Here is a 27,756-nt window from a genome sequence, read left to right as displayed (position 1 = left end):
TCACACAGTTCAGACACTCAAAAGCCAAACTTATACAGCCAAAAAGCAAGAATCCTTCCTCTTTCTTCCTTCCTTCCTTTTTTCCTCTTTCTTTCTTCTTTCTTTCTTCCTTTCTCTCTTTCTCTTTCTTTCTTTCTTTCTTTCTTTCTTTCTTTCTTTCTTTCTTTCTTTCTTTCTTTCTTTCTTTTCTTTCTTTCTTTCTTTCTTTCTTTCTTTCTTTCTTTCTTTCTCTCTTTCTTCTTTCTTTCTTTCTTTCTTTCTTTCTTTCTTTCTTTCTTTCTTTCTTCTCTCTCTCTCTCTCTCTCTCTTTCTTTTTTGTAATCCTCACATGAGGATATTTTCCCATTGACTTTTTTAGAGAAAGTGGAAGGGAGGGGGAGAGACAGAGAGGGAGACACACATCAATTGGTGGCCTCCTATATGCCCTGACCAGGGCCAGAGACTGAGCCTGCAACTGAGGTACATGCCCTTGACCAGATTTGAACCCAAGACCCCTCAGCCTGTGGGCTGACACTCTACTCACAGCCAAACTGGCTAGGGAAAATCCTTCCTCATTTCAACTCAAGTGAATTGGGTGGAGGAGGATCAGAGTAAGTTCCATATATTTGCTATCATTTGCTCAGGTTCCACCATGAATGGCCAACCTGACATTCATGATGTATAGGAAGGAAAATCAGAGTGAAGGGGTGGAATAGGGAAAGGGGGATATAGAATAAAAACGAAGATGGGAAGCTGAAAGGGAATGAGAGTGGCATGCAGTGGTGAAGGCTACAGACCGCTGGGCTTCACCTCCAGCTCAACCACTTAGGTGACTGCCTCACAGAGTTATGGTGAAGACTAAATTGGTTAATTTATGCCAAGTACTTATTAGATGCTATGTATTGGCTATTCTTAATTATTATTATTTGCCATTGAGCCTATAAATTCATCCTAGATTCTATATGTTTGTTTTAATCAGGAGTTGAATTAATCTCAAAGTATCTGTTTTGGAACCACAATCAACGTCTCTGGATTCAGAGACACTTGTTTTCAGCTGCCATATGAGTCTGCAACACAGCTCATCAGTGCTGCTCTTAGGACTTCTTTGAGCTCCTGGGCTTTCTGCTTCTCCAGGCTTGCTACCTCTGCCTCCTTTGACCTTTGCAAACCAGCCTCCTTGTCTCTCATCATGCGGAACTTGTAGATGTCTTCTGTTTAGCAGGATTTGTAGCCTTGTCCTTTCTGAGCCAGGCCTCTCCTGTTGTCGGTGTACCCTGCCATGACAGAATTGAATATTCAGAGACTAGAAACAGATGGATTATGAGGAATACGATATATTGTGCCCTCGCTCATCTTGGTAACAGGTGGCTGCTCAGCCAGCTGGGGTCTTTTTGAGGACACTCTCCCAGGCCTCCCTCTGACCATATGCACTCCAGCCCAGATGGTGACATGGTTCCCCAGAGCCCTGAATCAACTTAACGGGAGATGGCAGGGCTCTGTTGATTTTGCCTAGGCTCTAATACAGCATAGATTTTTTTAAAAAAAAATTTCACTTTCTAATTCAGGAAAAAGGAACAAACCTTATGTGAAAGTCATGTTCACAATGTGGTTTCAAATTGTCTCCCTGGAAGTCTAAATTTAGGTGATTAAATTTGCATTCATAAATGCCAAGGCAAGAAAGCAAATTAATTTGTTTGTACAGTTGGAAAAGAGTAAAGATGACTTTGGATAATCTAATGTAGTAGGTTATTGACTCTATCTGATTTCCCTTCCTAAAGATTCATTCTACATTAAAAATAGTAGGAAACATTTGTGATGTTAAATATGTTGGGTACAGGTTCACCTTGGTAAGAGATGGAGGTAAGCTGCTGTCACATAAGGTTAAAACTATTTTACACTATATCCTGGAACTAACCCACTTTCAAACAAATGGCTTATAAGAATAGTACATATTTGCTTAAAGTTATCTCTGCTTCCGCAGTGCTTTTTGATGCATTTATGCAAGTGTTGATTAAATACTTCATGTTGCTTGAATGCTTATGATCACTGAATTGTTGGCTAAGGAAATCAAGAAAAAAAGTGTTTCAAGACAAGGCATAGACATTTTTAAGATTTAAAAAGAAAAAAAACAACCTATGCCATTATTTAAGACTGGTTGAGAAATTTATAATAACTGCAAATTAAATATTTTTTAAAACTTTTTCCAGTTAATTAAACTATCTTATCTATTTAAATTTGGGGGGGGGTGTTTTTGTGTTAATCCTCACCCAAGGATATTTTTTCCATTGATTTTTTTTTTTTTTTTTATAGAGTGGAAGGGAGTGGGTAAGGGAGAGAGAAACATTGATGTGAGAGACACATTAATTGGTTGCCTCCCACATGCACCCCGACTGAGACAGGGGATCGAACCTGCAAGCCAGGTACTTGCCCTTGATTGGGAATTGAGCCCACAACTCTTTGGTGCACGGGCTGACACTCTAACCACTAAGCAACGCTAGCCAGGGCTAACTATATAAATTTTTAATTTTAATATTTAAATAGGAACTTTGAAATATCTAGAACAAAGATTTTAAATTCTACAAAATAAATTTAAATATATATGTACCTTTTTTTCTGATAGAGTAGGGCAGTGATGGCGAACCTTTTGAGCTCGGCATGCCAGAAATTTGAAAAACCCTAACTTAACTCTGGTGCCGTGTCACATATAGAAATTTTTTGATATTTGCAACCATAGTAAAACAAAGATTTATATTTTTGATATTTATTTTATATATTTAAATGCCATTTAACAAAGAAAAATCAACCAAAAAAATGAGTTCACGTGTCACCTCTGACACGCGTGTCATAGGTTCGCCATCACTGGAGTAGGGTGTGGGTGTGTATCATTGGTCTATGACATTAAAAGCTTCAGTAACATGACAGAATTCTGATAGTAGCCTCTGTTGTTTCCTTGTCCATCATCAATGTTCGGTGTACCTGCTAATTTCCATTTCTAACTCTGGAGTTTAAGTTCAGTGAAGAGAAAAGAAAAGTTAGAAAAGGGAGGAAAAAAACACTGAAGGACAAAAAAATTGGGACAGCAGTAATAATATTGTCTAAATAACCCTCAATATTAGTGTTAAAGGATCATATTTGTTAAAAGGTAAAATCATGATTTTCATACAATTATAAAATGAGTGTGTCAAATATTTTATTTAACTCATTAATTTATGAGGTGACCAGTAGATGTTACAGTTAGTTAAAGGAGAATTTAACTTACAGATATTTATATTCTCTTTTGGACAAAAGCTACCTGCTTTTGTACAAAAAGGAATCATTTGCATAACTTTTGAGAGGGAACTTTTTCATTACACCTTGCAATTCTAAGTAGGCTAGTCAAAGACAACCAAAGGTTGAGCTAGGCAGAACCCCAATTTCTTTCCTCTCTTTTTTGGTCATTCTAAAGTTATTCAAACTTTTCCTGACATTTGTATACATAATACCTGTTGTGAAAAGAATTGTCTCCAGATTCATATCTGAAAATCCTAACCCCCCATGTGACTCTATTTTGAGGTCTTTATTTTAAAAAAATATATACTTTATTGACTTTTTACAGAGAGGAAGGGAGAGGAATAGAGAGTTAGAAACATCAACCAGCTGCCTCCTGCACACCTCCCACTGCGGGTGTGCCAACAACCAAGGTACATGCCCTTGACTGGAATCAAACCTGGGACCCTTCAGTCCACAGGCCGATGACGCTCTATCCACTGAGCCAAATCAGTTAGGGCTATTTTGAGGTCTTTAAAGAGGTAATTAGTTAATTGAGGTCATAAGGGTACAAGCCTAATCCACTATGACTAGTGTCCTTAAAGGGAGAGTATGAGACATCAGGTTACTTACACACAGAGGAAAGGCTATTGGAAGACATAGTAAGGCAGTGACCATCTGCAAGCAAGGAGAGAGGTCTCAGGAGAAACTAAACCTGCCAACACCTTGATCTTGGACTTCCAGCTTCCAGACTGTGAGAGAATATACTTCTGTTGTTTAAGCCCTAGAAAGCCAATTCTATACCTAAATCCAGCCATAATGTAGGGCAAAAAGTGTCAATGGAAGTACTGCTTTATTCTAAAATTAATAATATCACTGAAACTTAGCAGCTGGCTGACCAGAAAATTGATGCCTATCCATTGGTGCTACCTGTCTAGCAGTCCCCACCCCCATGGCATTAGTCCCCTCCCAGTTTAAGGGGACACTAAATGTCAGATAAATGCTATAGAAACAGGAACTCTCCCACTCCTTGCTTCCAGAGACAGCTTTGCCTACCAACTCAGCACCCTCCTTTCTTGTTCTCCTCCATTTTCCCCTCCTCTTCCCTCTAAAAACTTATCATTTCCCCAGAGACTAGGCAGAGGATAAGCACCAAGACCTATTGGTTATATCATAGTACTGAGTGGTCTTGGGTTTTATTTTTACTTGGGTTCCATAAAAGAAAGAAAAAAAAAAAAAGCAAACTGTTTTTGGCTGCTATTTACTACCCAGTGAACTTGAAGGTCCACCTCAGAAACAGATCTGAGAGCAGTCCTACCCCCTGGTCAACTTGCAATCATCACTGTCCTGAGAACATTATCAGCACAATCTGGAACTCTTATTGTTATTCTTAGAGACTTCACTTCTCTTTTGGTACCTGCCTGAAGGCATCAGCACCCTTAGGCCTCTTCTTTCTTTTCAACTTCTGCCTTACAAACAAGAATTTTGAAATCTTCAAAGGGGATGTTTCTGAGTCTATAATGCTTTTGTCTCGAAAGTTTCCAGTGTTAGAAATTTCAGTAACAGAAAAATATCATAATAAAGGGGATGGCAAGTAAGGAGATAAGTGGACCCTATGCAACAATTTAACTGATGAAAATTATAAAAAATTTATTTAAAGTCTCTGGAAATTGTTCTCTGGGTATAAAACAAATGGAGAAGCATACATTCAAGAAAATCTACTAAATCTTGGTAAAGCAGGGGAGGCTGGTATTTCAGTCACTACTTGTTCTGTCACCATTCTCATGTTATAAAATTCTACCTGGTGTTCTCTAATCTGGGCAGGTATGGCCAAGGAGATGGGAGCTCCCTTTCTCCCCAGCTCCCAATCTGGAGCTACAGTTTCATCCCAGGAGGCGCAGGCTGCCAGCATTTGTTATCCCTCCCTCCCCACTAGCCCCAGCTCTATTCTAGGCAGGCAATTCCAAGAGGACCAGATTGCCCTTACTCCATCTGTGGCAGGATAGTAAGAAGCTAGGGAAATTTCTGGGCAAGTGGAATGGGGAAACTGAAACAAGAAAATTAAGCAAGGCCAAGCAGGTTGGGTAGCTTGCAGCCAGCTTGTGAAACACAAGACCGTATCTTCCCCAACCAAGGACACTTGAGAGCAAACGGTTTATACCTTTCCTCCCTAACCAGAGAATACATAGCTTAAATCACCTAGGCCTGGGAAAACAGAGAGCCAAGGCCCAATGAATGCCATTTGTGCCAGCTCAACCCAAAGACAGATAAAGTCTGGGGGACAAACAACAAAACCCCCAAAGCATTTAGGTGGTATTATTTGGGGGATGTTAGGGCAGGAAAGGGGGTAAAAGGGACAAAAGGGGAGTTTTATCTCATCCACTAAACCGGTGGTCGGCAAACCGCGGCTCTCGAGCCACATGCAGCTCTTTGGCCCCTTGAGTGTGGCTCTTCCACAAAATACCACATGCGGTCGTGCACGTACAGTGCGATTGAACTTCATGGTGCATGCGTAGAAGTTGGTTTTCAGCCTGGGCGAGTCTATTTTGAAGAAGTGGTGTTAGAAGAAGTGGGGGGTGTTGGTCGGTTGGGCGTCGCAGTGCAGGTGGGCCGCAGGATAAGCAGCGTGGGGGGGAGGGGCGCGCGATTCATGCATGAGTTGAGGATGGGAGAGTTGGAAGGGGTCGACCTCAGCGAATGTACCTCAATCAGATTGAGGACGTTTTTAGCAAAGGCCAGTTTAGGAGTACCCTAATTAAGTTAATAACAATGTACCTACCTATATAGTTTAAGTTTAAAAATTTGGCTCTCAAAAGAAATTTCAATCATTGTACTGTTGATATTTGGCTCTGTTGACTAATGAGTTTGCCGACCACTGCACTAAACAAAGAAGTCAGCTGCCTTAGGACTTGCCAAACAAGATGACTAGATGTATGTACAAACATTCTGAGATAAGCCACAACAATGTAGGATAAGACTGCGGTACCTAGTCTGCTACCCAAAATATCCACATGGAAGCTTTAAAACCTACAGGGGAAAGAGATATAAAACACTTGAACCCCCACCATATTGGGACTCAGAATAGCTGAGTTGCCCACTTATGCTTTAAGCCTAATGTATTCTTAATAAATTTGTATACTTTGCTTCAACACTGCTGTCTTGTCACTCATCTGAAATCTTCCTTGAGAGATTGATTAGAGTCCAGAAGGGGGCAGTTCCCCTCCAACTCAGGGGGCAGTCCCAGAACACAGCCAGCCTCCATTTATAGGGTGGAAACTCTATCTCAGGTGTGGCAGGCTTCAAATACTGGTACCTCAAACACCCCTCCACACTCTCTCATATGGTAGAGGTTTCCCATCAGGAGTGACAAGAAGAGAAGACCAGAGGCTGCCACTATCAGCTCCAATGTAGTGATGCTGGGGTTCTGCTCTGGAGAAAGGCATACCATAAGGGTGAATAGCTCCACAGTTATGGTGGAGGGACTTAGTTATGTAATAGATTAAAAAATATATACAATGCAAAGAGTAACCATGAGAGAGTGAAATGGCTATGCTAATATTAGACAAAGTAGGCTTTAAAGCAAAAAATGTTACTAGAGATAGAGCCATTTTATAATGATAAAAGGGTCAATCTATCAGGGAGATATAGCAATTTTAAACCTATATTATCAAATATTTAAAAATATTAACTTGATAAAAGAATAACAGTAGGCCACTTCTAAAAATATTTACAGATATTAGTAGTAAACATTAATTCCAACAATTATTGAGCACTGATATGGGCCAGGAACTGTGACAGGCTTTGGGGACCCAAAAATATAGACAGCTACTCTTGAAGATTTCAGGGGACATAGGCATTTTAAAAATTGCTAATTTGATAATGTAACATGATAAGGGTTCTAACAGAATATTTGAAAAATCCATTTCAATAAAAAGGACAATAATAAAAACAAAACTAATTTATTCTATTAATAAAGTCTTAAAAATGGCTTTATACCATTAATTCATTTTATCATCACAACTATTTGTTATTATACAGCTGGGAAACTTGAAGTTAAGAAAAGTCAAGTTAAAAAAACTGATATGGCCGAAACCGGTTTGGCTCAGTGAATAAAGTGTCGGCCTGCGGACTGAAAGGTCCCGGGTTCGATTCCGGTCAAGGGCATGTACCTAGGTTGCGGGCACATCCCCAGTAGGAGATGTGCAGGAGGCAGCTGGTCAATGTTTCTCTCTCATCGATATTTCTGACTCTCTATCTCTCTCCTTTCCTCTCTTTAAAAAATCAATATATATATATATAAACTGATATGTAAATAAGTTTACAATTATCAAAGGAAAAAGGTTGCCTAAAAACTATATGAATTAAGTTATCCCATTAAAAATTAATGAGATTTTTGGAAGCATATAAGCCAGGATGATAAAAGTAGTTATTCTAAAATAAATAGGATTGTAGGCTTTTTTGTTTGTTCACTTTATTCCTTTCTTTAATATATATTTTTGGATATTTTTCTAATAAATATGTATTGCATTGGACATATTAAGCTGATGAAACAATGAAGTCAGACCCCTACCTCACACTGTAAACAAATATAATCAAAATGGATCATAGATCTAAATATAAGAGCAAAAACTATATAACTCTTAGAAGACTTAGGAGTAAATATTTATGAGCTGGTCTCAGCAAAACCTTTTTAGTACAATACCAAAAGCAATAAAAGAAAAAAAAAATAGATGAATTGAACTTCATCAAAATTAAAACATTGTAGGTCAAGAGATAACAGTAAGTAAGCAAAAAGCCCACATAATGGAAGGAAATATTAGTAAATCATATATTTGATAGGGACCTGTAGCTCTATATAAAGATCTCTTAAAACTCAACAAAACAGCAAATAAGCCCATTTCTCCCAGAAAGCTATACAAATAATAAGCACATGAAAGATATTCAATTTATTAATCAATAGGGAAATGCAAATCAAAACCACAATGTCATACTACTTCACACTCACTAGGATTATTTTAAAAAATCCTATATAATAAAGAGGCAATATGCAAATTGACTGTCATGCCCTCACACAAGATGGCTGCCCCCATGTGGGCACAAGATAGCAGCCACAAGATGGCCAGCAGGGAGGGCAGTTAGGGGCGACCAGGTCAGCAGGGGAGGGCAGTTAGGGGTGACCAGGCATGCTGGGGAGGGAAGTTGGGGGTGACCAGGCCTGCAGGGGAGGGCAGTTGGGGGGGACCAGGTCAGCAGGGGAGGGCAGTTAGGGGTGACCAGGCCTGCTGGGGAGGGAAGTTCGGGGTGACCAGGCCTGCAGGGGAGGGCAGTTGGGGAGGACCAGGTCAGCAGGGGAGGGCAGTTAGGGGTGACCAGGCCTGCTGGGGAGGGAAGTTGGGGGTGACCAGGCCTGCAGGGGAGGACAGTTGGGGGGGGGGGGGGACCAGGACTGCAGAGGAGGGCAGTTGAGGGTAATTAAGCTGGCAGGGGAGCAGTTAGGCATCAATCAGGCTAGCAGAGGAGTGGTTAGGGGGTGATCAGGCTGGCAGACAGGTGAGCGGTTGGGAGCCAGCAGTCCCGTATTGTGAGAGGGATGTCAGACTGCAGGTTTAGGCTCAATCCCTCTAAACCGGCAGTCGGATATCCCCCGAGGGGTCCCAGATTGGAGAGGGTGAAGGCTGGACTGAGGGACACCCTCCCCCCCCTCCAGTGCATGAATTTCATGCACCGGGCCTCTAGTAGACAATAATAAGTGTTAGCAAAAATGTAAATTGATATTTCTATACATTGCTGGTGAATGTATTATGTCATATCTTGTTTTGAAAAACAGTTTGGCAGTTCCTCAGAATGTTAAAGACAGATTTATAGAATCCAGCAGCTACACTCTTAGGTATTTACCACAAGAAATTAAAACACACATCCACTTGTATATGAATGTTCATAGAAACATTATATTATTCATAATAGGCAAAAATGTAAACAACCCAAATGTTCAGTACCTGATGAATGGGTAAATAAAATGTAGTATATCTGTATAATAGGACATTATTTGGTAATAAAAAGAAATCAGGTACTGATACATGCTACAATATGAATAAATCTTATAAAAATTATGCTAAATGAAAGAAACCAATCACAAAGCATTAAATATTATATGACTCCATTATTATGAAATGTCCAGAATAGACAAATATATAGAAAGAGCCACCAGATTTTTGGTTGCCTAGATATCGGGATGGAAAGAGTCAGGGACATTGAGGGTGACTGTCAATGGCTATGGGTAACTTTTAGGGGAGACAAAGATATTTTCAAATTAGATTGTGGTGATTGTTACACAATCCTATGAATATAATTGTTGGGGTCCAACTCCAACGGGTCCAGGGATCCCCAAAGGTGTGGACGGAGTCGGCGAAGAATGAATGACATGGAAACTGGTTTCAGTTCATCAGCATAGCGAGGTTCTCCCTCCAGGATCTCCAGCGAAGTTCTGGCTAGGAACTCCAACCAAGTTCTGGTTAGGAACTCCAACCAAGTTCTGGTGCCATGTTCTCTCGCTAGGTTCTCCAGCCAGGTTCAGTCACCAAGTTCTTTAGCCAGGTTCTATCCAGGTTCTTTTGCCATGTTCTGTCTAGGTTCTCCAGTGAAGTTCTGTAGCCAGGTTGTGTCCAGGATCTTTTGCCATGTTCTCTGGCTAGGTTCTGGTTAGGATCTGACGAGGATCTGATGAGGATCTGATGTTTATTGTCTTGTTACATCCGTATTTATACCAGCCGATTTTAATCCTGTCAATTTCTATTACAAAGGTTAGGGCGTTTCTTATCTCCATTCCAGGGAGTAAAGATTATGTAGCTTAACTACCCGCCTGGCACTTAATTAAGGGGTTGTATCCCCTCCCTAACCTCAGGGAAAGATCCCCACCTGGGGAAACAACCTTTCTCGGAGAGGTGACCTTGGTTAAAACACATGGTGCTAAAGGGAGCAAACATATTAAGAACAGTATGCCATATATGCCAGGTCCATCGAAACACATGCTGTGCAGATGCTTCTTTCCTGCAGCGACTGTGTCAAGCAGCAAGGATGAACCGGCTTCCGGCATATAATAAAAACATTGAATTGTATCCTGGAAATGGGTGAATTATATGGTATGTGAATGATATCTCAGTAAAGCTGTTCAAAGTAACATAATATCTTCAGGGTACACTAAAGTTAGCAAAGGCACTTTCCTAGACATTTCTCTTAAACTCACAATACATTTGTTGCTGTTTCCTAATTAATCGGTATCATTTTCAATGAATTTTTGGAGAGAGAGAACTGAGGTTCAAAGAGAGGCAGTGACTTGCCCAAGGCCCCAGTAACAGAGGTGGAACATGGATACTAGATGTGAATCTAGATCTTTTTATTTGCCAGGCTGCTGGGTATATCACACCTGCAACTATTAAATTCCAACACGTTCCTTATCCTTGCCTGAATGACGTACCTGGATGGGCATCACAACTTTGTAAAGTCCAAAACAGGATTGTTGGACATTATTTGTATGCAACACCATAAAATTCAATTTGTTTAAATTTCTTTGAGCCAGTTAAAAGGATTACATGTGAGTTGAATAAAGTAATTAATTTTATCATGATATAACTCACATTACACGGACCACCTAACTGGAAACTAAGGGTAAAAAAACCTTTACATAACTAATACTCTCATAATCTCTTTTACTTCTTTGTGCATATTTATGACATATTTACTAGGCTAAATTCCAAAATCAAAGACAAATTTGAAGAGTGAGTGAAAACAATAACAGCTTTTTAAATCCTTGGTCACTCATATATAACCAGATGTTTGTATTTTTAGATAAGTTAAATCTTTGTACATTTCCCTCAGTGCAGGTCAAGAATAAAGGACCAATTTTGATAATTTTAATATACTTTGTGGGAAAGTGCCTGCGAAGTGGAGGAGGGTTAATACACTTCATAATCTGAGTAATATTTTGGGGGAGGGCCCGTAGGTCTCCTGGTTTCCCAGGCAGCTCTCTTTACAAAGCGCTGCATCCTGAATACTGAAACCCAACACTTCTCGGGATGTAAAATAAAACCATTAGTTCTCTCTGACCCTATTCCAGGATAATTTGACTAGAAATTAATAACTGTCAACTGGAGATATTTTGCTGGCACCAAGGCAAAATGATGCGTGATTCCTCCTTCAGGTTATTGGCATTGCACACCACATTTACAGCCGGAAGATTAAGTTACTGGCTGGAGTGGGGATAAAGGATTTTAATTTGCAAAACAATTATTGCTTTTTTTGAGGTCATGAATTTAGTTTTCTGGATGTTTTAGATGTTTTAAAGTGCTGCTTCACTCAATCACTGAGTAACAAGCACAGTTAATGATACGGTTTTAGTGACTTTGTAATAAAATGTTCAGTGGTCCATATTTGAACAGTTTTGTGGGTTTTTTAAAAAATATTTTAAACAAAATCATTCCATGTCTGAAATATAAAATGAATGAACAAACAAACAAATCAATGACACACAATGTTTACCTAATGCTAAATGCACTGGCATTTTCTGAAAGAAAAAAAATAGACCCTGTAAGATAAATTTAAATTGTGATTTAAATTGTATTTAATTATGCTTTTTCTCCTCTTAGATAATTTCTGTTCATCCTACTGCTGGCCTAACATACAATTTTTTTTCATTCTTTATACATTTTCTCTGGTGCTGACAATTCATAGGGCAATAGTCTTGAATCACTGAAGGCTTTTGTAGATATTGTAGAGAGGAAGACTTGTGTCTTTTCACTTTAAAAAAATTATTTATTGTTTCAAGTATTACATATAGTGTTAACTCCATTGAACACTCCCCGGCGACCTCCATTCCCCAGCACATGCCCTCACCCCCCTGGTGTCTGTGTCTATTGGTTAGGCTTATATGCATGCATACAAGCCCTTTGGTTGATCTCTCCCCCTTACTCCCACCCTCCCCTACCTTCCCTCTGAGGTTTGATGGTCTGTTTGATGCTTCTCTGTCTCTGGATCTATTTTTGTTCATTAGTTTATGTTGTTCATTATATTCCACAAATGCGTGAGATCATGTGATATTTATCTTTCTCCGACTGGCTTATTTTGCTTAGCATAATGCTCTACTTGTCCATCCATGCTGTTGCAAATTATAAGGGTTCTTTATTTTTTACAGCAGTGTAATATTCCATTGTGTAGATGTACCACAGTTTTCCAATCTATTCATCTGCTGATGGGCACTTAGGCTGTTCCCAAATCTTAGCTATTGTAAATTGTGCTGCTATAAACATAGGGGTGCATATGTTTTTTCTGATTGGTGTTTCTGATTTCTTGGGATATATTCCTAGAAGTGGGATCACTGGGTCAAATGGGAGTTCCATTTTTAATTTTTTGAGGAGACTCCATACTGTCTTCCACAGTGGCTACACCAGTCTGCATTCCTACCAGCAGTGCACAAGGATTCTTTTTTCCCCACATCCTCTCCAGCACTTGTTGTTTGTTGATGATAGCCATTCTGATAAATGTGAGATGGTATCTCATTGTCGTTTTGATTTGCATGTCTTGGATGATTAATGAATTTGAACATGTTTTCATATGTCTCTTGGCCTTCTGTATGTCCACTTTCAAAAAGTGTCTATTTAGGTCCTTTGCCCATTTTTTGATTGGATTGTTTATCTTCCTTTTGTTAAGATGTATGAGTTCCCTATACATTTTGGAGATTAGGCCCTTATTGTATATAACATTGGCAAATATGTTCTCCCATGCAGTGGGCTTTCTTGTTGTTTTGTTGATGGTTTCTTTTGCTGTGCAGAAGCTTTTTATTTTGATGTAGTCCCATTTGTTTATTTTCTCCTTAGTTTCCATTGCCTTAGGAGCTGTATCGGTAAAGATACTGCTACCCGACATATGTCTGATATTTTGCTGCCTATGGAGTCTTCTAAGATTTTTATGGTTTCTGGTCTTATATTTAAGTCTTTTATCCATTTTGAGTTTATTTTTGTGTATGGTGTAAGTTGGTGGTCTAGTTTCATTTTTTTTTTTTGCATGTATCTGTCCAATTTTCCCTACACCATTTATTGAAGAGACTGTCTTTTCACTTTTGAATCCCACCAAACTCATTAGCTTAGCGCTTTCTTTGTGTTAGGTGCTCCCCGTACATGACTTCACTTATCTCCCAACACTTTGAGGTGCTATTTTAATATTTATATAAGAAGCACGAGTGCACAGAGGTCTGGATACTGCCAAAGGTCATAGACCTAGTAATGGAAAGCACAGGGTTTGTGCAGCCTGGTTCCTGAATGCACTGTACGGTTTTGCCGCCCTAGTCCCCAATGATCTGCCCATCTTCAAATGCGCTTTCCAAATCCTCATGACAATAGCGTAGTCTGAGATCCCTCAGCTAGATTCTCAGGGTCCAAGAAGATTTAGGTAAATTCGGGCACATGGGGTGGCTGGTTTTACATCGTCAGCAAGAGTTTAAAAAGACGGGTTGAAAATGTGCATATGGCACAGCAGTGGTCTGAAATTCTTTTGGATGGCAGCAGTGGCACCTGAACTCCCTGGGGTCTCAGAAATGGACACTGCCAATCTGGAAGCTAAGCAGGTACCTTGGAACACAGGAGAGGATTATGGTTGTGCTTATATTTCACTTCTGACTCTTTCACGCCAAATGCACTTTAGCCCAAGGAGAAATTTGGATGGGCTTGTAAATTAAGGTGGAGAAAAATTTGGGCATGGAAGCAAGACATAGCTGGGTTTGGATCTCATCTCTGCTGTTATTACCAAGTGAAATTAGGCAAGTTAATCAACATGAGTCTCTCTCCTCGTTTGTAGGATGTGAATAACAAAACTTATCTCTCTGAATTGTCATGGGGATTAAATTAGGCTATGTAAGGGGCTAGATAGTAGGCTCTCAACAAATATTAATAGGCTTCCCACTTCCCAGAAATTCAGTGAATAAGGACAGCCAAGAAAAGACTGCTTGAGTAGATATTGTACTTGATTTTATGAGACTTCTAGGCTGTCAGCCTGGGACTGTAGCTACTAAGGCATGCCAGCTTTGTAGTGTTTTATAATTTACCAAGCATTTTCAATTCCAACTCATTATTTCATTTGATTCTTATAAAACCCTCATGGTAGGGACATGCTTAATACTTACATGTCCCCTGTTTAAACTCCATTTAATACAGATGAGGGGCCCGATGCTCAGAGAGGTCACGTAACTTAGTCAAAGTCATAGAACTGTCAGGTGGGGAGTCCGGGATTAAAACTAGGTCTTCTGTCTTCATTAGTGTCTTCATTAGGGGTCTCTTCTGAGAGTTGGGGACATGTCATGCTGCAAGGTTCATGACATTCAGATCAGCTTGAACCTATAATTCCTACTTCTTTCATAGCCCTGTGAAAGATGTGTTTTAAATAGAAAAGCATGCCTTGTAATGGACAATGCAGAATACATTTTAGTGATATATTTTAAGCTTGACAATTTATGCTGATTGATTTGTTGTGTCACCAAAACAAATATCATTTCTACATATTTCAATTTCCATTTACATTTCCTCTAAGGTTTAATATCAGTGTAGCTATATAATGAATTAAATTTGCATTTATTTCACTTCAGAAAGTTGAGAGAATTTCCCATTATAAATAATTTAACTGAAAAATTTACATACATTGAATTCTTGGCATTTCATTTTAATGATATTGGCCATGGAAAGTAAACAGCAACCCAACTTGATGTTTGTGGGGCTTTTTGCATTTTTGTCATTGAAAAGGCTTTAAGGTGATGTCAGTTGTGTTTCTTTTTTTCTTTCTGAGTGAGATTGTATTAAGGGAATTGGTCAGATGAGCAGTTATAATTTTCTGATTTCATTATAGGTACCATAAATGATTTCTTTTGGAATGTCTGTCAGTGTGCATTGCTACCTTAGGAAGAGAACATAGGAAGAGGATAATGTTTACTGATAAGAAACATTTTTTAAAAAGTGCTCAAATGAAGGTGTAGGTTAGAGAGTCATATGCATAGTATCTCTACTGTTTCCCATTCAGGAAGTCAGGCCTGGTAATGAACTTTGATTGTTTCATTCAATAGGAGCTAGTAGCCATAATGAATCAAATTACTCTATAACCTCATTAATACTAAATAGCTCTCTTTCTAGCCTTTGGTTTCCTATATAACTATCCATTCACATTTTGGTTAAGGACTTTCCCTAGTGCCTCTAGTAATTAATGGAATGTAGCATTCCTCAGCAGCTCGTAAAAAGCCAAAGATCATTTACTGTATTGGGAAAAATCCAATGGATGTCTGACAAGATGTGAGAGTTCCTTGCATCTGTCAATCTCGTATTTGATCATCAATGTACAGCATGTCAGTTAGATGGTCTCCGTAGGAGGAAATAAGCCTTGTTAATCTCTATAAAAGCCAGAAATCGCTGCTCCATCATTCCAACTTAATGGCTGATTTTTATGCTCAAAGAACAGTGCATATACATTTAAAGTAGCAAGATCTCTGCAGATTCAACAGAATGCTAAGTGAAACAGAGATGCTTTCACCGCACAATATAATGAAGTAGAAACACGAGAAACATAAAAATTTTAAAAACATAAGCTTAAATGTCAGCTTGCAGAACAACTCAACTTTTTTACTATGTCTGATGGAAAAAAGTTAGAATAAAATATTGGACTGATCTTGCAGAAACCCAGATTCAGATATACTCACTTCTTATTTGTTTCTGCATATTATTAAAATAAACATAAAAATCAGTTTTAAGTTTTAATTTCTTTTGTCTATAACAAAGAATGTGTATATTCTCATAGACCATGATATAGCTCAGTTCATGATTTAGCAATGACAAAAAAGGTAGCCTTTCTACATCAGTAGCCCTGAGTTTTACTTTCATTCATAATCACTAATAAAATGATAGTACATATATATTCAAATAATGATACCAATGTGAGCTATAGGCAATATAGGTACAGAAAAAAAGTGAAGCTACTTTTCACAGGTTCATGATTTTCTGTCAATGAGGTTTTAAAAGCAAATAATGGAGAATTTTTATCACTGTGGCTTCTGGATAATTTTGGTCAAACAAGCTTGATAAAAAATATAGCTTATATGGAAATATATCATTCTCAGCTCTCAACTAAAGGAAACACAAAGTTTGGAGTGCTATTACTTTGATACTCTTCTAGCATAAAATACCAAACACAATGGCCTTTCTCAGACTACAGATTCCTCCATTTTCTTGCATTTTCATAATGCCATTTTTCTCAACCTCAAATTTGAATAACCCCCTGTATTAGTTTCCTAGGGCTGCCTTGACAAATTACCACTAACTGGGTGGTTCAAGATAACAGTTTATTTTCTCATAGTTCTGGAAGCCAGGAGCCTGAAATAAGGGTGCGGGAGGGTTTGTTCCTTCTGCATTGTCTAAGGGACAATCCATCCCAGGCCTCTCTCCTAGTTTCTGGTGGCTGCTGACAATCCTTGTTGTTCCTTGGATATCTCTCTGCTTTTTGTTATGAGGATTTAGGATATAGGATGACCTCATCTTGAGACCCTTCATGTAATTATGTCTGCAAAGATCCTTTTCCCAGATAAGGTCACAATCACAGGTACTATCAGCTGCGATATGTGAGTCATTTTCAGGAAAGGATCTCAGCCTGGATTAAGTGGCCTGCCTGCCTTAAACCAATCACTGTGTCTGTGAGTGAGGTACTAAGACTTGGGCATATCTTCTTTTTTTTGGGGGGGGGGGGGGGGGGAGGTGTCCTTTTTGAGAACCATTACTTAACTCACTATAGTCCTTAATGCCCTAGTTCCATGAATTAGTCCAAATCTAACCTAAGTTTCACCAGAGATAGCAGAAAGATAAGAGAATCAATGACAACGAAGCGAATTCTTTATAAAGTCAAATGACTTAAATATAGAGATTAGTCTTTTGTTCTAAGATTACTCTTTCCTAGTTTCTGCTTGTTAAAATGTGATGGTAATAGAGAGCAATTGTTTTTAATTGCTGGATTAGGTGGCCTGCCTGCCTTGAACCAATCACTATGACTCTGAGTAAGGTCCTATGATTGGTCTAGTCTGAGTCCCATGCCCAGCACTGAGGTCCTGTGATAGTAGGAGGGAAGAGAAGATGTAGACAAAAGCAAAAAGACAGTAATGATTCTCTGTTCCTGGGACACTGAGCATTGCCAGCATCACAAACCTGCTTTGTTTCTGTGCACTACAAATTCCTGGCATTCTCAGGCCTTCACTGATCATCCATGGTCCTTTGGCTACCTTGGTATTGATTTTGTGTATTCCCTGGAGATCAGCTAAGGTGCTGTGCTTGATGCTGGAGTTAGATAAATAGAAATAATGACTTTAAGCATTAAATTAAAATACAACATGGCAAGTAACCTTATCAGGAAAAAGTGCCATTTGCAGAGATAAAGAAGTAGCTAGCTTTGAATAGGTTAAGATTCCCAAAGGACAGGAGAAGTGTGGAGTGGGCCTTCCAGGCGAAGATAATAAATGGGATGTAAAAAAGCATGGGCGCTTGAAAGGGCACAACATGTTTGCAGATCAGTTTAGGGTGGGTGGTTAGGGAAGGGGTGTGTGGTGGGGGAGTGCAAAACTAGGCTAGAGACTGTAGAGTGGGAGCCTAGACGACTTGGATTGCATCTTTCAGCAGGCCTCTTAAATGTCTCTGCGGCCTCCAGATTTCCCCTTTTTCAATTCTGAAAGTTGTTATCAAGTGATATTTAAAGTTTGCTTTGGTATGTCATTTTCCTGCTGAAAAACTGACATGGACATCTATGACCTAAAAGCTTGTAGCTGTGTTTTAGAATTAATACAAATGAAGCACTTGAGACCATGCCTAGCTCTTGATAAGTGCCCATTTTATGCTAATTGCTCTTGTTGTTGTTGTTAGCCTGGCATCCTTGCGCTCTCTAGGGTTTTCTTCCAATTTTTGCTCTCATCATTTTCCACTCTGTTCAAACCAGGCAACTCACTGCTCCCCAAGTATGTTTTGTCTCTTTCCACCTTTGTTAACCTTCTGTATTACCTTCAGAGGTTGAATCTTATCCATACTTCAAAATCCCACTCAAAGGTCACACCCATTTCTCTTAGTCAGAAATTATTTCTCCTTTCTTCTCATAGCATTTTGCTTGTACTTCTTTTAACAAGGAGTCTTACACTATAGTTATTTATGCACATGGCTTTCTATCTAATTTTCTAAATCAGCTTGACTGTAATTGGTGGGTGTTTTGATCTGCGTTCTCTTCCACCAAGGAGTACTAGTGGACATTTTTGATGTGGGTCTTCTTGTTGCCTTTCTTTATTGTGAAAGTGGCTATGTGTAGGATTGATGCTGGACAGGGACCACCTAGAGCAGGTCTGCCTCAGGCCACCTGTAGTGTGCAGGTTCTTGATTTCACGTAGGAAAGATTGCATAATTTTGAGACTATGTTTATTAAACTGGAGACAATAAACAAAGGGAGGACTTAGGGAAAAAGAAGCAATAGGAGAGAGCCTAGGCAGTGCTCTTCTTTGGCTCCCTAGAAATGTTATAGAAAAAAGTGAGCCACACGGGGCTGCTTTTAGCTCACTGGGAAGTCAGAGGAACAGGGTGCCTTGGAGACAGGATCAGCTCGGGACAAGCTGCCACTACCTGCTGCTCCTCTGATTGCAAGTCTTGTGGGGACCCTCAGAGTTTAAAAAGTTCATGCCCAAGAAGGGGCTCTAGAGCGAGCCCACACTGATATCCTTTGTTTTGAGGGTTTTATCTCTTTTCTATGGGTGAGAACCTTAGGGGAGGGTATCAGCAGAATATTCATCAGCTTTGCAGGTGCATTTTTAATATGCTGATACATCAAAATGAGCATATGGGGGTGTTTAGAATTATTATTTTTTAATAATAAAAATAATAGTTGCTTTACTGTTTTATTTTTATCTTGAGTCTGTCTGGCTTTAATGGGGTTTTGTTATTTGTTTCCTTCATTGCATCTGTTTTTGGGTTTGGCTGGCACAAATGGCATTACTGGGTCTGAATTATTTCTCTCCTCAACCAGGGTGATTTAAGCTATGTATTCTCTGGTTGTGGAGGAGAGCAATAAGCCATTTGCTCTCAGATATCCTTGGTTCGGGAAGATGAGATCTTGGGATTCACTAGCTGGCTGCAAGTGGTTCAAATTGTTTGGCCTTGTTTCATTTTCTTGTCTTAGTTTCCCCATTCCACTTGCCCAGGAACTGTCTTAGGTTCTTACTATCCTGCCACAGGATTGTCTGTAAGAATCATAAAAAATGTAAGAACTTTCATTCTTTAAGTTTAAGAGATGTATAGCTATTGATTTTTTTTTTCTGGAATCTTTAACCAATGCAACAAGAAAACAAGGAACATGGAACATGGGAAAGGAGGCAGCAAAAGTATAAATAGTTGCAGAAGATATAATTATCTACTTGGAAACCAAGTCAATCTAGTTGTGAGAATAACTTGAAAAGTTATTGGGATTATTTAGAGTTTAGTAAGGTAGTCATGAACAAATAATACACTTACAATATGCCTATTTAAAAAGATGTGTGTATAATTTGGAATGGTGACAATGAAATCTAATAGCACTAGTAACAGAAATAGAAAATGCTTGATAATAAATTTACCAAGAAATGTTCAGGACTATGTGAGAAATAAAGCTTAGTTTAAGTTTATGCATTCCTGAATAATATGGAAGAAAAATTAACTAAGTGGAAAATATATCAAGTTTATTGGGACCTCTTAATATTGTGAAATAAGCTAATCTATGAATTTAAGATAAACTCAAAATAAAACGTCAGTGGTCTTTTGTTATTTATTTATCATTAGACCTTGAAAGTTGCTCTAAAATTTAGCCAACAGACTAGAGACTTTTGAAAAAGGCAATTCAGGTTGGGAATAGTCCTACTCACTATTAAAACATATTACAGAGCTATATTTAAAATACTATAGAAAAGATGCAGAAAAAGGCACACAGAGGGAAAAGTCCAAGAATAGACCCAAGAATATAAAAACATTTAATATAGTAACTGTGAGCAAAGAAAAGGTGGATTATTTCATAAATGGCATTAGAATGACTGGCAAACTTTAGAAAAAAGGAGGTTAGATCTCCAAGTAACATCCAATCAGCACTTCTAAATATTAGTAGCTTAAAATGCCAACCATTTTATCACCTCACGGTTATGTAGGCCAGCATTTTAGGAAGGACCAGATGACTGGGTCGGGCTCAGGTTCTCTCGGGCAGTGGCAGTCAAACGGTGGTGACTGGGTCTGGTACTGCAGGGTGTCCACGCTGCTGGCTCTGGCCGAGCGTCTCCAGTCATGGAGCCTCTTCATGTGAATTCTTCTCACGGACTCCTTTGAACATCCTCACAGCATAAAAGCCTCAAAGATAGCTTACAATTTTTTTTTTTTTTTTGCACGAGGACTTATTTATTGACATAAAGTTTTATACCTCAGCATATTACAAGGGCTTTATCACATTACTGATGTTAAACTGGCATTTCAAGTGATTATAGAATTTTATTTGGCTGTAGTTACAAGTGATACCGATTTTTGTGTATTCTGTGGAGCATACTTTAATCTTAAGGGTTTACATGTAGTATAACTCCTGCCCACCACTGTTCAAACCTGTGCTGACATATAAGTCGGTGACTAAAGATTTTTTTCATGTCTCTGATTATTAAGATTATTAATGGTTACATTGGATTCCTTAAAAATATTTAGGATTGTGCCTTAGGTTAAAAAGAGGAACATGAATGCTTCTTGAGTATCAAAGTATAGAGTTTATCAGTCTAAAACCAATATATTTTCCAAATAATTATTTTAAAAGAAATGAGCTTTTAATTGTGGAACAAAGAAAAAATGTCTAGAAGGCTGTAGGTGTGAAGGAGTATTTATTTTTAGTTTCCCAGAGCTATAAAAATTATTAGACTGTGTTCAGACTGTTAACATGTTGTCTGAAGCCTCCAAGAGCAAGTATTCCAGCAAACAAAACAAAAGTTGAATTTCCTTTTGTGACGGAGCTATGGAAGTCATGTGGTATACCTACTGTTATATTTTATTGCTTCACATTGGAAGAGAAGCCCAGATTTAAGGGTAGAGGACGTAGACCCACTCTCCTGATGGGGAGATCGTCAATGTCATTGTAAGAAAGGCCTGTGGGATACAAGACATTGTTTCAGCCATCTTCAGAAAATACAGTCTGCCAACATATTTCACATGTTGCTGATTGAGACCTCATGGAATAATCTGGGGGAGTCTCCCCATCTCTCAACATTGATAGCCATCATCGTAGTCCCATGATTTGCAAATTTTAGCACGTGTCAGAATCACCTGCAGGGCTTCTTCAAACACATTTCTGGATCCCACCCCAGAATTTCTGATTTATTATGTTTGTGGATAGGAAGGCGAATATTTGAATTTCTTATAAATTCTAAGATGCTGAGGCCACTGGTCTGAAGGCCACATTTTGAGAACCACTGTTCTAGGTCATAACATTTGTTGTTCTTTGGTATCTTTCAGGTGGATACTATGAGCCATGTATAAAGCAGTGCTTTCCCATGTATTGAATCACTTTTCAGAGTTGTTGCAATCTACATTCATGGTTGGCCTGAGGAAATTAGAGGGTTAACAAAAATAGGAAGGATTTTTAGTCTCTGTGAGTCTCAGTTGTCTAGCCTGCAAGGATAATAGAGGTTTTGGGGAAGAGAATACCACAGAAGATACTTTCTTTTTTTTTTTGCTTTTGACCACTTCAAAGAAATATTCTGCCAAGGAGCCAGGGGTGAAGCTTGTTCTTTCACTTTCCATTAAAGAGCTCCTGATAACCTAAGACAAGGTCTATCAGTACAGTGATAGGCAACTCCCCTCCCAGGGCCCCGTTTGACAAGGGTTTTGTATTGCTCCAAACTCCTCACCAAGTCAGCGTAGTGACCTGAGAAGCAACTTAGAAGCAATCTTGTTACCTCATCAAATTGAAATATTCTTCATAATCTCCTTTTTTGGCTTACAAATTTCAAATATAATTAATACATGTGGAATAACCTAAGTTTAGCTTCAAAATCAATGCCTGAGGCCAGATCATACAATATAGTCTCCTGAATTTGGTGATGATGTCATGGAGGCTCAGCACCCAGAAGACATATTCAGGTTTATTTTTACTGGATTTTCAACCCAAGGTAAACAAATTTGAATTCTGTAGAAACCTGGATACTCTGGCTGGCAAAGCTTATTCACAGTGGACTTAAAAGTTCAACCAGATAAAGCTGGCAGAGCAGAGCATCTTTTCCCATTACCGTTCAAGGACAACTTTGAATATTGGGCTCTGATCCTTGTCTATTTTAATCTAGAATTATAGTCCTGTCTAGTTAGACTAGATAAAAAGTTATTCAATTTAAGAAAAAGATGAATGATGTCTAAACTCAAATTATAGAACTATTAGCTTAATAGAGATTTATTTACCTACTTGTCTATCTAATATCTACCTACCTATGTATTTATCTATCTGTCCATCTATCACCTTTTTAAAAAAAATATTTTTACTGATTTCAGAGAGGAAGGTTGAGGGAGAGAGAGAGCTAGAAACATCAATGATGAGAGAGAATCACTGATTGGCTGCCTCCTGCACTCCCCCTACTGAGGATCGAGCCCACAACCTGGGCATGTGCCCTGACCTAAAATTGAACCGAGGTCTCCTGAATCATAGGTCGACACTCAACCACTGGTCAGGCCATCTATCACCTTTCTTAATCAATCTATTCAGTAATATGAACTCAGTAGAATATAGATCTAAAATATCTTACTTTTTCTCCAATAAATGGCTTCAAACATATGCAGTGGAATTGCCCCTTTTCATTCTTAACCACAATTGGACAGATACCATTGTTTTCTAGTATACAAGTTCAGTTTAAGGGTTTTGTGTAATATCCAGCTCAAAGCCCTACCTATCCTCTAACTTGCCCTTACCTAGGAAGATAGTATTGCTAGGAAAGAGAGAGTAACCTATTCTGTGTCTTTCCCTCTTTTTTTTTTTTCTTCTACAGCCTGTCCTTTGGAATGTTGCAGCCTGGCAAGAAAGATGGAGGAAGGGGAAATGAAATGGTACTACTTAATAGCACTGTGTGGTCCTCTCTTTTCAGTTGATGGTTTCTGTATAACAAGCCCAGAGTCTGGCTTTCCTATCAGATGCATGTGTTTGTTCTTCAGGGGCCCCATGGGAGAGTCTACATCCACTGCATCATTCCTGACATAGGAAATGGGCTCCGGTAAGACCTCTTCCAAGTCCCATCAGCCTTTGACACCAGTAGTACACCCTAGGGCAGCGGTTCTCAACCTGTGGTTCACGAACAATGAAAATACATCCTGCATATCAGATATTTACATTATGATTCATAACAGTAGCAAAATTACAGTTATGAAGTAGCAACGAAAATAATTTTATGGTTGGAGGTCACCACAACATGAGGAACTGTATTAAAGGGTTGCGGCATTAGGAAGGTTGAGAACCACTGCCCTAGGGCCTCCCCCTGCTGGGGCTCCCTTATCCATCAGACACCTCCTTTAGTTGTCTTCTGTGGTATTCCCTCCCACCCAAAACTCAAGCATCTTTAAGTCCTTGCCACTTCAAATAGGGGTGCAGTCTAGCCCATCGACACCTCTCCCCCATTTCACTCTGATTCCCTCCCTTCTGTTTACCTAGGCATAAGGTAAGTGGATATCCAATCAGGAAGTGAGATGTTAGTCTATTTTCCTTGCAAGAATTTCCCATCCCTACCAGTGGCCTTCACCTTTATCCTACACAAAGCCCTCTTTTGATAGCAAGTACTTTGTATTCCTTCCTTTTTTTAATCATGAAATGAAATTCAGAGATAATAAAATATCATAAAAGAACATATTTTAATTAAAAAACATAATTTAAAAAGAACAATATAATGTTCTAACTACAAAATAAAAAGAATATGATTTATAATAAAATAGCATGTAATACATCTTGATATGTAAGTGCTCAGCATAATAGTACTAGAAAACATAATGAAGTAGTCAGATGCTTGCAGCTACTTATGATGAATACTTGTATTTAAGATAAAAAAAAAGAAGCCAGAAGCCATTCTCTATAAAGGAAGGAAAATTAAAGGGCAGAGGAGTGGGTGGATTCTAATTGAAACTAGTGGAATGATAAGTAATAATAACCTGCCATATGTAAATGGTAAGAAAGAAAGGAAAGAATCTTAACCAAGGTAATGACGATGCCATGGCAAATTACAAGCTGACAAAATGGAAAAAATGAAGAATTAGCTAATGAGATATCTTATTTATAAGTATAATGTAAAAATAATTTCTATCTTATGACATGGGTTGAGTCAGTAATAAAATAACAGAAGACATATTTCCCATCTTGAAATGTCACCACATGTAGAAGCATGTACTGAGTAGTTGAGTGTCTGGCAAAGCACGCTAAAAATATGGAGGTGTGAAACAAGCCTTCGCTGGGTGGAACTCTCCCATGCCAGGAGGATGTCTGGCACCGAGGGCTCCTGCCCACCAAATGCCTGCAGTGCCCCACAAACATGGTAAGAACAACCAAATAATAATAATAACAATAATGATAATAATAATAATAAAAGAAAGAAAGAAAAAGAAAACTTCTCAAATTTCCAGAATGCTCCCTAAAGGGTGGTTCCTCCTGTGTGGAAAACATGTTTTAAAATTAAAAAAAAAAAAAAAAAAAAAAAGCCAGACCATCTCATTGGTGCATACCAGTCAGAACTAATTTCGCTGAATTAAGCTTTAGCATGATCCCGTCATTGGTTTACCCAGAAACTCAGCACTGCATTATCTGCAAATGTGGTGTTGAGGATGCTGTTCACATCCCACAGAGTCTTCCAGACTAATAAATGCGGACTAATGGGATGCATTTATTTCTGACTCAATGCTGCGCTCCTTCAGCTTCTCCTGAGTACTACTCACTTTGAGTCATGCATCTAAGCAAGTTGACTGGATGGCATGGAGTGCCTTGTATGCACTAACTTCATTCTCGATTTTAATCTTATTTTCAATTTTCTTTCCTCTTTTGCTTGTACCACTTCTGTGTTGAAGAGCCAGAGTTGGTGTGTGTACTGAATTAAGAATATGCAAATTATGACCTGCTGAAGGAGGAGGCACGAGCTACCCATCGAAGTGGCAGGTAGCTCCCTCAGCATTGAGCTTCCACTTTGGGGAACTGATACCTACGGGGTTGTTTAGGTTGAAGGCTCAGTTCAATACACACCACCAAAAGGAAGTAGAGTCTCAAGATATTATTACAGATTCCAGAATCAAGGGGGCGTAGTTGAGGGGGGGAGGAGGCAAAGAAGTCTTCTGTCCATGTCAGCAGGGAGCAGGAAATAGGCAGAGGGCTAGTAAGCACCTATTACACATGCCATGGTTGGGGCAGAGGTCACTCGCTTTTTGTGGGCTTAAGTGATTATTTTAAAAGGCACCCTGGGAAAAGTAAAACATGAACTTATGGCCAGCATCCTAAACTCAAGTCCTTATCTAATTGTCCAGACTCTGGGTGTGAATAGGATTATCACACTACAAATGCTTAGGCAGCAACTCAGAGAAACAACTTTGTATTTTTCAAAAGTTGTTTACTCATCACAGCTTCATGCATGTAATGGTCTTTAAAATAAATATTTCTTCCCTATTGGGGCAAAATAACTCGACTTCCAGTTTTAAGATTGCAGTCTGAATGCACGCTACATTCTCTACTCCTTGCACCAAATCCCTAGAACTATATATATTCATAACCGTGATTGTAAATAAGAAAGGCCCCTTTGGTGCACCCGAAACTGTGAGGATGAAAAGCCACTAGAAAGCGGGGACCTTTGCAGGTGATGTCTACCCAGGAAAAGCACCAGAGCATGAGGAACCCAGGGATCTGGACATGGGGCTATGGGGTGGCCAGTTGGTCAGATTGATCTTTCAATATCATCTTATATTCCATACTAATTTGCTACATATCACCAACTGGACTTTGGTGAATAGAAAATATTATCTTTGCTTGAAATTTGGTGTCAGAGCAGCAGGGCCAGATGGTTCCCCAAGGGAGGGTTGTGAGGAGAGATTCCTTTTTAGATGTAGCAGCGAGTTCTGTGTCCTCGGGGAAGCGTGGGTTTCTCTGTAGATTTTCATCACCCTGATGGCTCCCCTCGATTGCCATCATGAGCTGCTCAGACAAAGATAGAGTCAATAAGCCATACTTCAGTAACAACAAAATTGACGGATAGGATACAGCTTCATACTAATGAGTATTTTGCTGTGTATGTATCTTGTAAACCACCTTAAAATATTAAAGTGGGTTATAAACAATCTTAATGGTGTGATTATTAGTCCTATCTCTCCACTGATGCAACTATATATAACGGTCACATTTTAATCATCTTCCTCCCTCCTCTTTTAAAAATCTTGCTAGCTCACCCAGCATGTCATCATTTGATTCTAATGTTTATTCTATCCTATTTATTAATACTAGGTATAAGTCATTTTAGGTTTACTTTAACATTAATAATTTGAACTGAACTTAAGTCAACTTTCCTATACTGGAAGTATCAGTAAGTCCTGATTTAGCAGAATTTCTGCAGAGAAATACACCTCTTCCCAGTGAATAATAATATAATAATATGCTGCCTGTCATATGCTAAAATGATGCAATTGACCAACTGTCGGGAAATGCTCTCTGACATATCTTCTAATGATCATGCTGAATTACTCTGCTGGCTGTAGGTTGTAGAAAAATTTTTCTCTGTGAAGTTAATTGGCTCACGTAAGGAACAAATGTGCAACCTAGTCCCATAAGCATCATATCCTCTAACCAAGTGAATTGCTTAAATGATGTTTATTACTATTTCATATAATAATCTATTGTTTATTAAAATCCAGATGCCACTGCTTTCTGCATAGCATTATCTTCAACTATCTTGGGAGTTAAGGAAAAGCTGCGGAAAGATTAAAAAAAAATCTGGAATATAGGAATGGGTAATGGAATGACGTATAATGAGCTTTAAACACAGGCACTGAAATTCATTCAAAAGCTTTTTATCCCGATTTAGAAAAAAATAGTCGTGTTGGTTTCCTTGTGTAAAAGGTGAGTTATTAAGCATTTAATGTAGTGATATATGAAGACTCAACTGTATTGTTTCTTTTCTTGAGTTTATAAGAAGCATGTCATTTCTCCTTGGGAGGTGGGAGATCTGCTATTGTATTCCTAAAAAGTCCAGAAAAATGAATAGTTTTTTGTGTGTGGTGCTTGGCTGTTTGATTGTCCAGTACTTAATGATATCACACACACACACACACACACACAGACCAGAGAAAGAAAGGCTGATTTTTTCTTTTGTTTGTTTGTTCAGGGGCTAGAGAAATTAAGGGTTGACTTTTCAGGGGACAAGAGAGTGCCTCTGAGAAGGGACCAGGGGCTGACGGCTCCTTTGGTGGGTGGAGACCAGGGTCTCGCTAGAAATAG

The 27,756-nt window shown here is 38.9% G+C and overlaps 1 long non-coding RNA gene across 2 annotated transcripts in view; it reads right to left on the bottom strand.

The window, feature by feature from the left end:
- Positions 1 to 347: 347 nt before the first annotated feature.
- LOC139006897 (uncharacterized) overlaps positions 348 to 27,756 on the bottom strand; it is a 78,043-nt gene continuing 50,634 nt past the window's right edge. The window contains exon 5 of one of the 2 annotated variants that reach the window (XR_011470807.1): positions 348 to 1,253. This is a non-coding gene — a long non-coding RNA (uncharacterized lncRNA). Of the gene's footprint in view, positions 1,254 to 21,131; positions 21,411 to 27,756 lie in introns of those variants that run through there. The other variant, XR_011470806.1, reaches the window with a different exon arrangement.

This window comes from Myotis yumanensis, unplaced genomic scaffold (assembly GCF_028538775.1).
Source record: "Myotis yumanensis isolate MYYU_CA2020_CCGP unplaced genomic scaffold, mMyoYum1.0.hap1 SCAF_3, whole genome shotgun sequence".
NCBI lineage: Eukaryota > Metazoa > Chordata > Mammalia > Chiroptera > Vespertilionidae > Myotis > Myotis yumanensis.
Note: the sequence above shows the minus strand (reverse complement) of the source record. Positions and strands in the feature narration are given on the sequence as shown.